This window comes from Lucilia sericata, unplaced genomic scaffold (genome assembly GCF_015586225.1).
Source record: "Lucilia sericata isolate MDLA Ls3-8-SP2 unplaced genomic scaffold, ASM1558622v1 Contig001788F_arrow, whole genome shotgun sequence".
Lineage (NCBI taxonomy): Eukaryota > Metazoa > Arthropoda > Insecta > Diptera > Calliphoridae > Lucilia > Lucilia sericata.
The window spans coordinates 66,132-76,786 of NW_023995687.1; positions in this window are offsets into that span (position 1 = coordinate 66,132).

A 10,655-nucleotide genomic window follows, 5' to 3' on the forward strand; every position below is an offset into this window, starting at 1 on the left:
TAGGCCTTGTGCTTGGACTAAAAACGGTGCGTGTATCAAATTTCATCGAATTATATTGAAAATTGCGCACAAGGTTTACATAGACAACCAGCCAGATGGACGGACGGTCGGACAGACGGACATAGCTTAATCCAAATGATTCTAAGCCGATTGGTATATTTTAAGGTGGTTATAGAACGAATATTTTTAAGTGTCCCACTAAAGTGGTGTATGGTATAACAATATGTAGCACCATTAAAATCGAATGGGTTGACCCCAACAAGAGTAGGACATGAAATCTCTTCAGAGTTTGTTATTTGTATGAAAATGCATGTTCTTAGGGACTCACAGGCTTACGGACTAACGGATTCAAATATTTCCAATACATACAGAAAATTCAGTGAAACTCAAATATCTCGTTATTTTAGACATTACAACCTTTAGGATTTCTAAGGATTTACATGCAGAACACAGAGTTTCTGAACATGGTGGGTGTGGCACCTCCCATATAAATAAAATATTAAATTAGAATATCAGAGAAAATAGAACAGTTAAAGTTCTAAAATTTTGTCGAAGCCACTTTGGTATCAATTTTGTAGTACAACACTTTATATCAAACTATTAAAATTTCTTAATTAAATCACTTTCACAAGTTTATCTTGAATTTTACTACAACATAATTCTAATTAAAAACCTATTTAATTGTACAAAAGGTTTATTAATTAATTTTGTTTCCGTCTTTTTATACCCTACACAACTTTGTGCTGATGCTAGTAACACAATATTGGTCCTATACCCATCCTAAAGTATAGTAATCGGCTTAGTATCATTTTCTGAGTCGATTGAGTCTGTCCGTCCGTCCATGTACACCTTTTAATCAAACTACAGATCGCAATTTTGACGATAATTCAATGAAATTTGGCACATAACTTCTATGTTACCGGAGACCAAGCCTATTGAAAATGGTTAAGATCGGTCCATTATTTCCAGCCCCCATACAACTGAACCCCCGAATAGGTCTTTTAAGTTCATAATTATGTTTAATATACTCCTATCTCGACAAAAAGCTGTAAAACCAAGTTCTATACTAGATTTAATGACTCATGATTTTTATAAATATAGGGCCTTATTTGACCCTGCACCTATAAAAAGACCCCTTCAAAATTTGACTTAAATGTCCACAACAATAAATGGATTAAGTATATCTGAGACAAGCTACAATTCAACTTAAATGCTTTATTATGAAAACTAAATCACATTTTATTTTTGTAACAGGTGTAGGGTATTATATGGTTGGCCTCGACCGACTATAATTTCTTACTTGTTTTTTTTAATGTAATTTGTATTCATTAACATTTATAAACTTATAAACAGACATTAATTAAAAGCTAATTAAAAATGACTGCCTTAAAGTATGCTATAGTAAAGTGAAATGTATTGTTTAAACATACGTTTAAAGTAAATTTCCCAAGAAACTCTTAAAATAACTATTAAATGAAGTATAAACTTTAAAACACAACAACATATTGATATCACTTAAAACTACTAAACATAATTAAATTAAATTTCCAACTTTAAAACACAGAAAACATACTTTTTTTCCACTTTGCTAGGGCTGTTATACTGCTGCTGCTGTTGACACGAGATGAAGAAACTACTTATTGCAATGATTTTTATTTATTTATATTTTTTTGTATATAATTTTCTTAATTTTTCTTTACTCTTTATATATGCTTTTGCTTTCTTATTAAATTTTTTGCTTTATTAATTGAGCACTTAAACACTTTTCTGATGTTCTACTTGACATTTCCAAGCGTTATATATACAATTTTCTTTTTAAACAACGAAACGTAATAAATAAACGAAGATGAATAAAATTGTATGTGTATAAGTAATAAACCGGAAACGCGTTTAATTTTTTTTTTTTAAATCACAGTAACAGCTGTGTATTTGTGGAGATCAAATAAGCTTAACATGAAACATGTTAAGGAAAGTAATAAAAGTTTGTTAAATAATGTTTAAATTTTTTTTAAATAAATGAATTTTCTTTATTTTTTTCTTGTGTTAAATGAAATTTAAAATTTATAGAACACTAATATTTTAGAATTTGAAGGATACACTCTATCTAGGGATAGAAACAACGGAAAATAACACTTGCACTATTAGGTTTAAACACACACGTACGTTTACTTCTAACATACATACACATAACACGTATATTGGTAACTGAAAAGCAATATAAATTCCTTGGGATTTTTCTTATTTTTATCTTGCTACAAAACTTTAATTTTGTTGCAGCCAACCAAGTAGGGTATATAGTAACAATAAAGAAACAACAAACTCAAGAATTTTTAATTTAAAACTTAAAAAAATAAGTATTAACAGCAAATATTATTTGCTTTTTTTTAAGAGAAATTTAGAATTTTAGAATTATTTTTATTTATTAAAAAAAAATATTTAAAAATATTTTTAACATTTACGTTAAAATTTTAATGATTACGTTAATTTTAATCGTTTTTAAAACACTCAAATATTTAGGAATTTTCCTGGTTTTTTTGCGCGTTTAAGAAAAAAAAATCCGCTTTATACATCCGTACGTTTTGATAGCAAAATTTGTACTAAACTTGTTAGGATTTTCGAAAATTCGTATAACACCTTGGTCTGGCACAGCAGCGCAAAAAAACCAAACACACACACACACACATGCTCTAACAGGCAATAAAAAGAAAAACCCTTAGCTGGCAGCAATAATAATTTTCAAACTTTCAAATACATTCTCTGTAACAAAGTCGCAGCATGGTGTTTAGTTAGTTGTTGGGTAAATACTCAGCAGAGCAAAAAAGTTTTGCTAAAAGTCTAGCATTACTACAGGAATAAAACGAAAAATCCCTTAAAGTTTACTTTACATTTATATTACAATGTAAGCCTAAAAGTATGTTAAATATTTACTCTCTCTTAAAATTGCAAAGCAACTCTTACATTTTTAACTACTCCGTACTTAGCTCTCTTAACTTACAAACAGCTGTTTATTAGTTGTTCTCTGTTTACAACTTTATACCCAATTTAAACATGTTTGCATATAAGTGTGTTTTGTTTATTTCCTCTATTCATTCTCTGAGTGTTATGTATTTGCTCTCTTTTTGCTCTTTTGCAATTTTTAGTACATTTTACTCAAACAACAGGCACCTGTTAGTTCACTACCATACTTTTTCGCAATTTTAAACAAAAAACTAAAACAACTTGCTTCACAATGATGATGCCTAACGTTGCTCATTATGAAGTTTCTGGCAAATGTTTGTGTCTTGTAAACAACACGTGCCAGTCACAAAACAACATGAAAAAAAGGAAATAAGAATAAAACACTCAAACACATTTAATTATTAAGGGTTAAAAAAAAACAATGATTTTCAATACCACAAAAAAAACAATTTTTAAATAAAAAGAACATTTTTAAATTTAAACTTAAAAAATAGCATTTAATTTCCCCCCTCGCTGTTCGTTCTCTTCCTTTTCATCTGATTTCCAGCATTGTTGGCAAAAAACAATCTTAAAGTTTTAATAGGATTACTTTTAATTAAAAGCAATTAATGAGAGAAATAATATTTTCTGGTAATTAATCATAAATTTAAAAGAAGCCTGTTGTGTTGAAAGAAAAACAACTGAAATTGGAAAAAGGGAAGGTGCACTACGACACTTATGGGTCAAGGAAGTGAGAAACACGTGCCTAAAAGGGATGCTGAGTTTCATTACTCCTTCATTATTAACTTTGCCTTTAGATGAATCAGATGGGGTCTAATTATATTATTTTAAAGATATTGATGAATTCTTGTCAGATTTCCAACGAAGTTCATTTGCGACTTAATCGTTTTTCGGAAGAAACTCTTAAAAACTGTAATTTTCTATATCTATATTGTTATGTTATAAATTCCGAAAAGAACGGCGAATCGGAACCAAATTTTGACAGTATTTACATAAGAAAACGTAGATTCTAAAAATGCTTTCTAAGTACATTTAGAACGTTTTAGCTTTGGAGGCTTCGATATGAACTGTAGCTCCATACCTCGAGGGTACTTTTTCAATTATAATTTGAGCTAGAGAAGACTCAACACCGCTCCTGGTGACTTGCAAGAACACCCTGAAATCATGGCTGTTAATGGTCCATGTACAAGCCCTTGATTCAAATGCTAAAGCTTTCTAATCTCTTTCAATTGAGATAGCTATATGATAGCTATATATACAATACTAATTCGACTGTATACCACGCCGATAAAGTTTAAAGGCTCATTTCCGCATACACCATTATCGCTGCCGAAAACGAAATTTCATATATTTGTACCGAAAAAAGTAAGTTTCTTACGTCACAAATGTATGAAATTTCCTTTTCGGTGCCGATTACAATATATGAGAAAACCAGCCTTAAGGCAATCACTAGGAACATCAATCTTTAACCACCGAAGTAAAAATTGCAACTCTCCATCATCTCAACCAACATCCAACTTTAATTTTTGTTTTATCGGTTTGTTTTCCACATTTTTTAAGCCTCAGTCAACAGTCAACTGCATTTGTAGTCTTTTAGGAACTAATTTTCTTCATTCAATAAACAACATTCTTTTCCTGCGATTGAGGTTTCAATAACAGCACTATGAGAACTTCAAAGTGACCGCAACTAATAGTACCAGATTCTACATTTCTCTGTTCAGTTCCGAGTCAGAAGATTCTTAAGAGAGGTAGACGATTCCTCTCAAGTATAAGATAAACCACAAGAAGTTTCTAACTACAGTTGGACTTTAAATGTCGAATGTCGAGCAACTTTAGTTCAGACGACCGGTTCAAAAGTTTCTCCAAATCGGAAGAAAGACAACAAGTATGAGTTTCAGATACGAAATCAAATATAAAACAATGGTAAATAGGATATAGTCGACTCAAAGTCAATAAGAATATACAGCCGTACTTAGTTTATAAACAGGAGTGAACATCATATATTAATAACGAAGAACATCGTAAATGTAACAGAAGGTAGCAGTGGATTCCAAACCGATTCTGGACAAATTACAATAATGTCAAATGTGTGGCCCCTGCCTGTGTAAATGAAATATATAGAGTCGATATCTCCGTACTTTGAGTTTGTATTTGTATCTTAATTTATACAAAGCTAACTTTCTAAGAACCCAAAGTTAATTACGATAAACAACACTGTTTGATCGCTTACGGGCATGTTTCCTTGATGATAGACCGCATCTTGGTGTATTGCAATCCGGGGGTAAAGAGGTGCTACCAGTACCTCTAGTCTGCCGGGACAATAAACTGGAGTTTACAATTCACTTCTGGTCTAGTCCTTGCATGAATTGAAAAAAACGTCTAACCAGAGCACCACATAATCTGGTACTACGGGTGGCCAGTTGCCCACAGGACTTGTCCTGGCTGGTCAGTTGGTTGAGGCGCGTAGTGGCTGTAGTTGAAACCTAAATCGCATGAAGGGGGTGCTAGATTAAAAGACATGATACATGTTGAAAAATAATTTTCATGATACATTTCTGTTATCGCTTCCACATGCTATGAGCGGGACAAACTACAGAGCATGACTGTGGATTAATAAAATGTTGGATTTGAGTTGATAATACAAAGATTGGGTATACGAAAGTGTTGATTGTTGTTGTATTCAAGATTCGATTTAGTCGGATGAATAATTGATGGATTTGACGGATGATGCCGATGTATTCTGATTCTATTTAGTTGGATAGAGTAATTGTTAGATTTGACGGATAGATGTACTGAACTGAGGTTTGGCAAAACGGAATATGGTGCGAGGCGATTTTCTTTCATGGTTGAGTTTATTCTAAAATATGCTCATGTCTGTTAAAATGATTCGTGTTTCGTACTACCAATTACGTCCCCTAGGTGCTGTTGCCGAATCAACAGAGCCATCTCAGTAGTGTGATTGGGTTTTTCCTTGTAGGGGTTAGATTGAGCTTGCTCATGACACCTGTTCTTTCTCAACGGGACTACTATGGCAAGAGATTAGATAGCACGAGAACTTCAACAAAGTGAGCGTATAATGGATCGGCATCCATACACGTAAATTGCAACCTGCGTGTAAGATACTCAAAGGGGCAGTGGTAAGTCATTATATTTTGCTCACCTAGTGGATGAAAAAGACCACCGTGAGATAGGCCAACAGGCAGGTACTCACATAGAGGACTTCGACAGTACCACATAGGGTTAACCTTAGCCACCAACTGTCCAGTTGACTAGCTATTTTAACATATGCTTGTCCTACGAGGAAGTCAATCGTCAACCCATAGATTACGAAGAGACAGACAGAAAGCTTAAGTACGTTTTTTAAGTGTCACCTCTCTCTGCAACAAAGGGGACACTAAAGTGATGATTATCTTCACCCTCGTTTACAAAGAGTACATCCGTGATGAAAGACGAATTGGAGCCAACCAGGCGGTTAGATGTTAGTAGAAAACACTGTCTTTTTCGGATGCATTGGCTCTATGTCGAACTGCAGGGAATCATGTGACTATGGATTCACCTTTTATCTTTGGACTGTTGAAAATGCGGTAACTGCTTTGCTTCAATGTTGAAAAGGATGCTGGCAGAGAAAATGCTGCGACTTCTCAACGTTTGTTACTAGTGGAAATGTTTTACAAGAGGGGAGCAGTCCTTTTTAAAATTATGCCAAAATCTATAATTTTACATTTGCGAAGAAATAAACAAATTCACAAATTTTAAATATTTATAATTAATATCAAAATAGATAAATATGTATATTAAATATTCATAAAGTTTTGTTTTAAAAATTATAAATATTTAATTATCATAACATTCTTAACACTACAGTTTTAAATAATTTAATTAAGTTCTTCGAAAAAACAACTCAATTCTCTTATTACATAAATAAATAGGTAAATCATTAATCATTTAATTTACAAAAATTAAAGGATTATAAAATATGTTTATTTTAATAATAATAGACACATACAAAGAAAACAAAATCTATTTATTTATTAATATCCTGCTTCCAAGTAATTTATTAAATTTAACCCCTGTATGTATTAATGTTCAATAAAAAACAATAATAAACTTGTAATTGAATTAGAGTGAAGCGAAAAATGAACAAAACAAATTGTTGTAAATAACATTTAAAAGAGTAATTGCAGAAAATTTTAAGAGAGATGTTAAAAAAGCAGACAAGCGCTCTGCAATGAAACGGTTCAAAATAGTGGTTTTTTATTTTTAAAGGATAGGTTTCATAAAACGAAAGTGCACTTGTGCTTAGCAGTAGACAAAATGATGTGTTAAAGGAAACACTAAGATATTATATGAAAACACTTGGTATAATGTTATATACATATGTATGTGAAATTTATACGATGACTCCTTCATAAATATATAGGTCAATATTATGAAACGTTATTGAGACTTTATTTTATAAAATTTATGAATTGAGATAAGTTTGAAGACCTGAATTTAATAATTTGAAATTATTCCCTTCTGTTACATTCCGTTCCAGTTCAGTTCTAGTTCAGTTCTAGTTCAGTTCTAGTTCTAGTTCAGTTCTAGTTCAGTTCTAGTTCAGTTCTAGTTCAGTTCTAGTTAGTCAGTTCTAGTAGTTCAGTAGTTCTAGTTCAGTTCTAGTTCAGTTCTAGTTCAGTTCTAGTTCAGTTCTAGTTCAGTTCTAGTTCAGTTCTAGTTCAGTGTCTAGGTTCAGTTCTAGTTCAGTTCTAGTTCAGTTCTAGTTCAGTTCTAGTTCAGTTCTAGTTCAGTTCTAGTTCAGTTCTAGTTCAGTTCTAGTTCAGTTCTAGTTCAGTTCTAGTTCAGTTCTAGTTCAGTTCTAGTTCAGTTCTAGTTCAGTTCTAGTTCAGTTCTAGTTAGTTCTAGTTCAGTTCTAGTTCAGTTCTAGTTCAGTTCTAGTTCAGTTCTAGTTCAGTTCTAGTTCAGTTCTAGTTCATTCTAGTTCAGTTCTAGTTCAGTTCTAGTTCAGTTCTAGTTCAGTTCTAGTTCAGTTCTAGTTCAGTTCTAGTTCAGTTCTAGTTCAGTTCTAGTTCAGTTCTAGTTCAGTTCTAGTTCAGTTCTAGTTCAGTTCTAGTTCAGTTCTAGTTCAGTTCTAGTTCAGTTCTAGTTCAGTTCTAGTTCAGTTCTAGTTCAGTTCTAGTTCAGTTTCTAGTTCAGTTCTAGTTCAGTTCTAGTTCAGTTCTAGTTCAGTTCGAGTTCAGTTCTAGTTCAGTTCTAGTTCAGTTCTAGTTCATTCTAGTTCAGTTCTAGTTCAGTTCTAGTTCAGTTCTAGTTCAGTTCTAGTTCAGTTTCTAGTTCAGTTCTAGTTCAGTTCTAGTTCAGTTCTAGTTCAGTTCTAGTTCAGTTCTAGTTCAGTTTCTAGTTCAGTTCTAGTTCGTTCTAGTTCAGTTCTAGTTCAGTTTCTAGTTCAGTTCTAGTTCAGTTCTAGTTCAGTTCTAGTTCAGTTCTAGTTCAGTTCTAGTTCAGTTCTAGTTCAGTTCTAGTTCAGTTCTAGTTCAGTTCTAGTTCAAGTTCTAGTTCAGTTCTAGTTCAGGTTCTAGTTCAGTTCTAGTTCAGTTCTAGTTCAGTTCTAGTTCAGTTCTATTCAGTTCTAGTTCAGTTCTAGTTCAGTTCTAGTTCAGTTCTAGTTCAGTTCTAGTTCAGTTCTAGTTCAGTTCTAGTTCAGTTCAGTTCAGTTCTAGGTCAGTTCTAGTTCAGTTCAGTTTTCTAGTTCAGTTCTAGGTTAGTTCAGTTCTAGTTCAGTTCTAGTTCAGTTCTAGTTCAGTTCTAGTTCAGTTCTAGTTCAGTTCTAGTTCAGTTCTAGTTCAGTTCTAGTTCAGTTCTAGTTCAGTTCTAGTTCAGTTCTAGTTCAGTTCTAGTTCAGTTCTAGTTCAGTTCTAGTTCAGTTCTAGTTCAAGTTCTAGGTCAGTTCTAGTTCAGTTCTAGTTCAGTTCTAGTTCAGTTCTAGTTCAGTTCTAGTTCAGTTCTAGTTCAGTTTCTAGTTCAGTTCTAGTTCAGTTCTAGTTCAGTTCTAGTTCAGTTCTAGTTCAGTTCTAGTTCAGTTCTAGTTCAGTTCTAGTTCAGTTCTAGTTCAGTTCTAGTTCAGTTCTAGTTCAGTTCTAGTTCAGTTCTAGTTCAGTTCTAGTTCAGTTCTAGTTCAGTTCTAGTTCGTTCTAGTTCAGTTCTAGTTCAGTTCTAGTTCAGTTCTAGTTCAGTTCTAGTTCAGTTCTAGTTCAGTTCTAGTTCAGTTCTAGTTCAAGTTCTAGTTCAGTTTCTAGTTCAGTTCTAGTTCAGTTCTAGTTCAGTTCTAGTTCAGTTCTAGTTCAGTTTCTAGTTCAGTTCTAGTTTCAGTCTAGTTCAGGTTCTAGTTCAGTTCTAGTTTTTCAGTTCTAGTTCAGTTTCTAGTTCAGTTCTAGTTCAGTTCAGTTCAGTTCTAGTTCAGTTCTAGTTCAGTTCTAGTTCAGTTCTAGTTCAGTTCTAGTTCAGTTTTCTAGTTTAGTTCAGTTCTAGTTCAGTTCTAGTTCAGTTCAGTTCAGTTCTAGTTCAGTTCTGTTCAGTTCTAGTTCATCTAGTTCAGTTCTAGTTCAGTTCTAGTTCAGTTCTAGTTCTAGTTCAGTTCTAGTTCAGTTCTAGTTCAGTTCTAGTTCAGTTCTAGTTCAGTTCTAGTTCAGTTCTAGTTCAGATCTGTTCAGTTCTAGTTAAAACAACTCAAAAACTTTTTATCATACACATTTTGTCTCAGTTATTTCCTTCTGTTTTATGTGCCTTAATTTAAAGTCAAGATTATTAAAGTTACTTTTGAATAAGGTTTGTTCTTCTTCCGATATATAATTTTTTTTAACCGTATATTTATTAAAATTCATTTCACAATTTTCAGCAATGCTGCCAGTAACATACATACATAGGTTCTGTCAACCTTTAGTAAACCTATACTTTTTTATACTTTTGCCCCGGTAAAATGACAAACTTTAACTAAATGCCAGCCACCCACCTACCTTCATACTATTAAACAGCAAAAGGTATTATATTAACGACCACCAACTGTTGGTGGATATTTATTCTTTTATTTTATTTTTAACAAAACTAAGAAAAAAACTGAATGAGAAAAAAATATGTTGATACCAACAAATTTATTTGTAGCTGTATATTTTTCTTATAAAAGTAAATGTTTCCGCAGGATTATCATAATTTACAATTTGTTTTAAACGAAGCAACCGAAATGCTTTAAAATAAAAGCACAAAACGAACAAAATATTGAGCCCATGAAAATCTTTGGCCATTAAAAATAAGTACGAAAAATAGAGGGTAAGGGAGAAAAACAGCAACGAAAAAAACATTTAATACTTTACGCTTCATCTAGTTTCCATATTTAAAAAAAAAACGACAAAAAAATAAATTCATAAAAAAGTATGGATGTATGAGTTTTTGTATACAAATCCTTTGTGGCATGGCCAAAATTAACAAACAACAACTTCGTCATAACCTTTTTAAAAACATACACACTAAAACAGGACTAAAGTTTTTGGGTATCTTGTGTGGGTGTGTGTGCGTGTTTGTTTGTTTGTTGCTGCCAAAGGGCTCTACCACACCACCAGAAAAAAAAAAACAACCAAATAAAAATACTTTCCGGAAATACACACACAAAAAAGAATAATATTAATACTTCGAGGAATCAAACT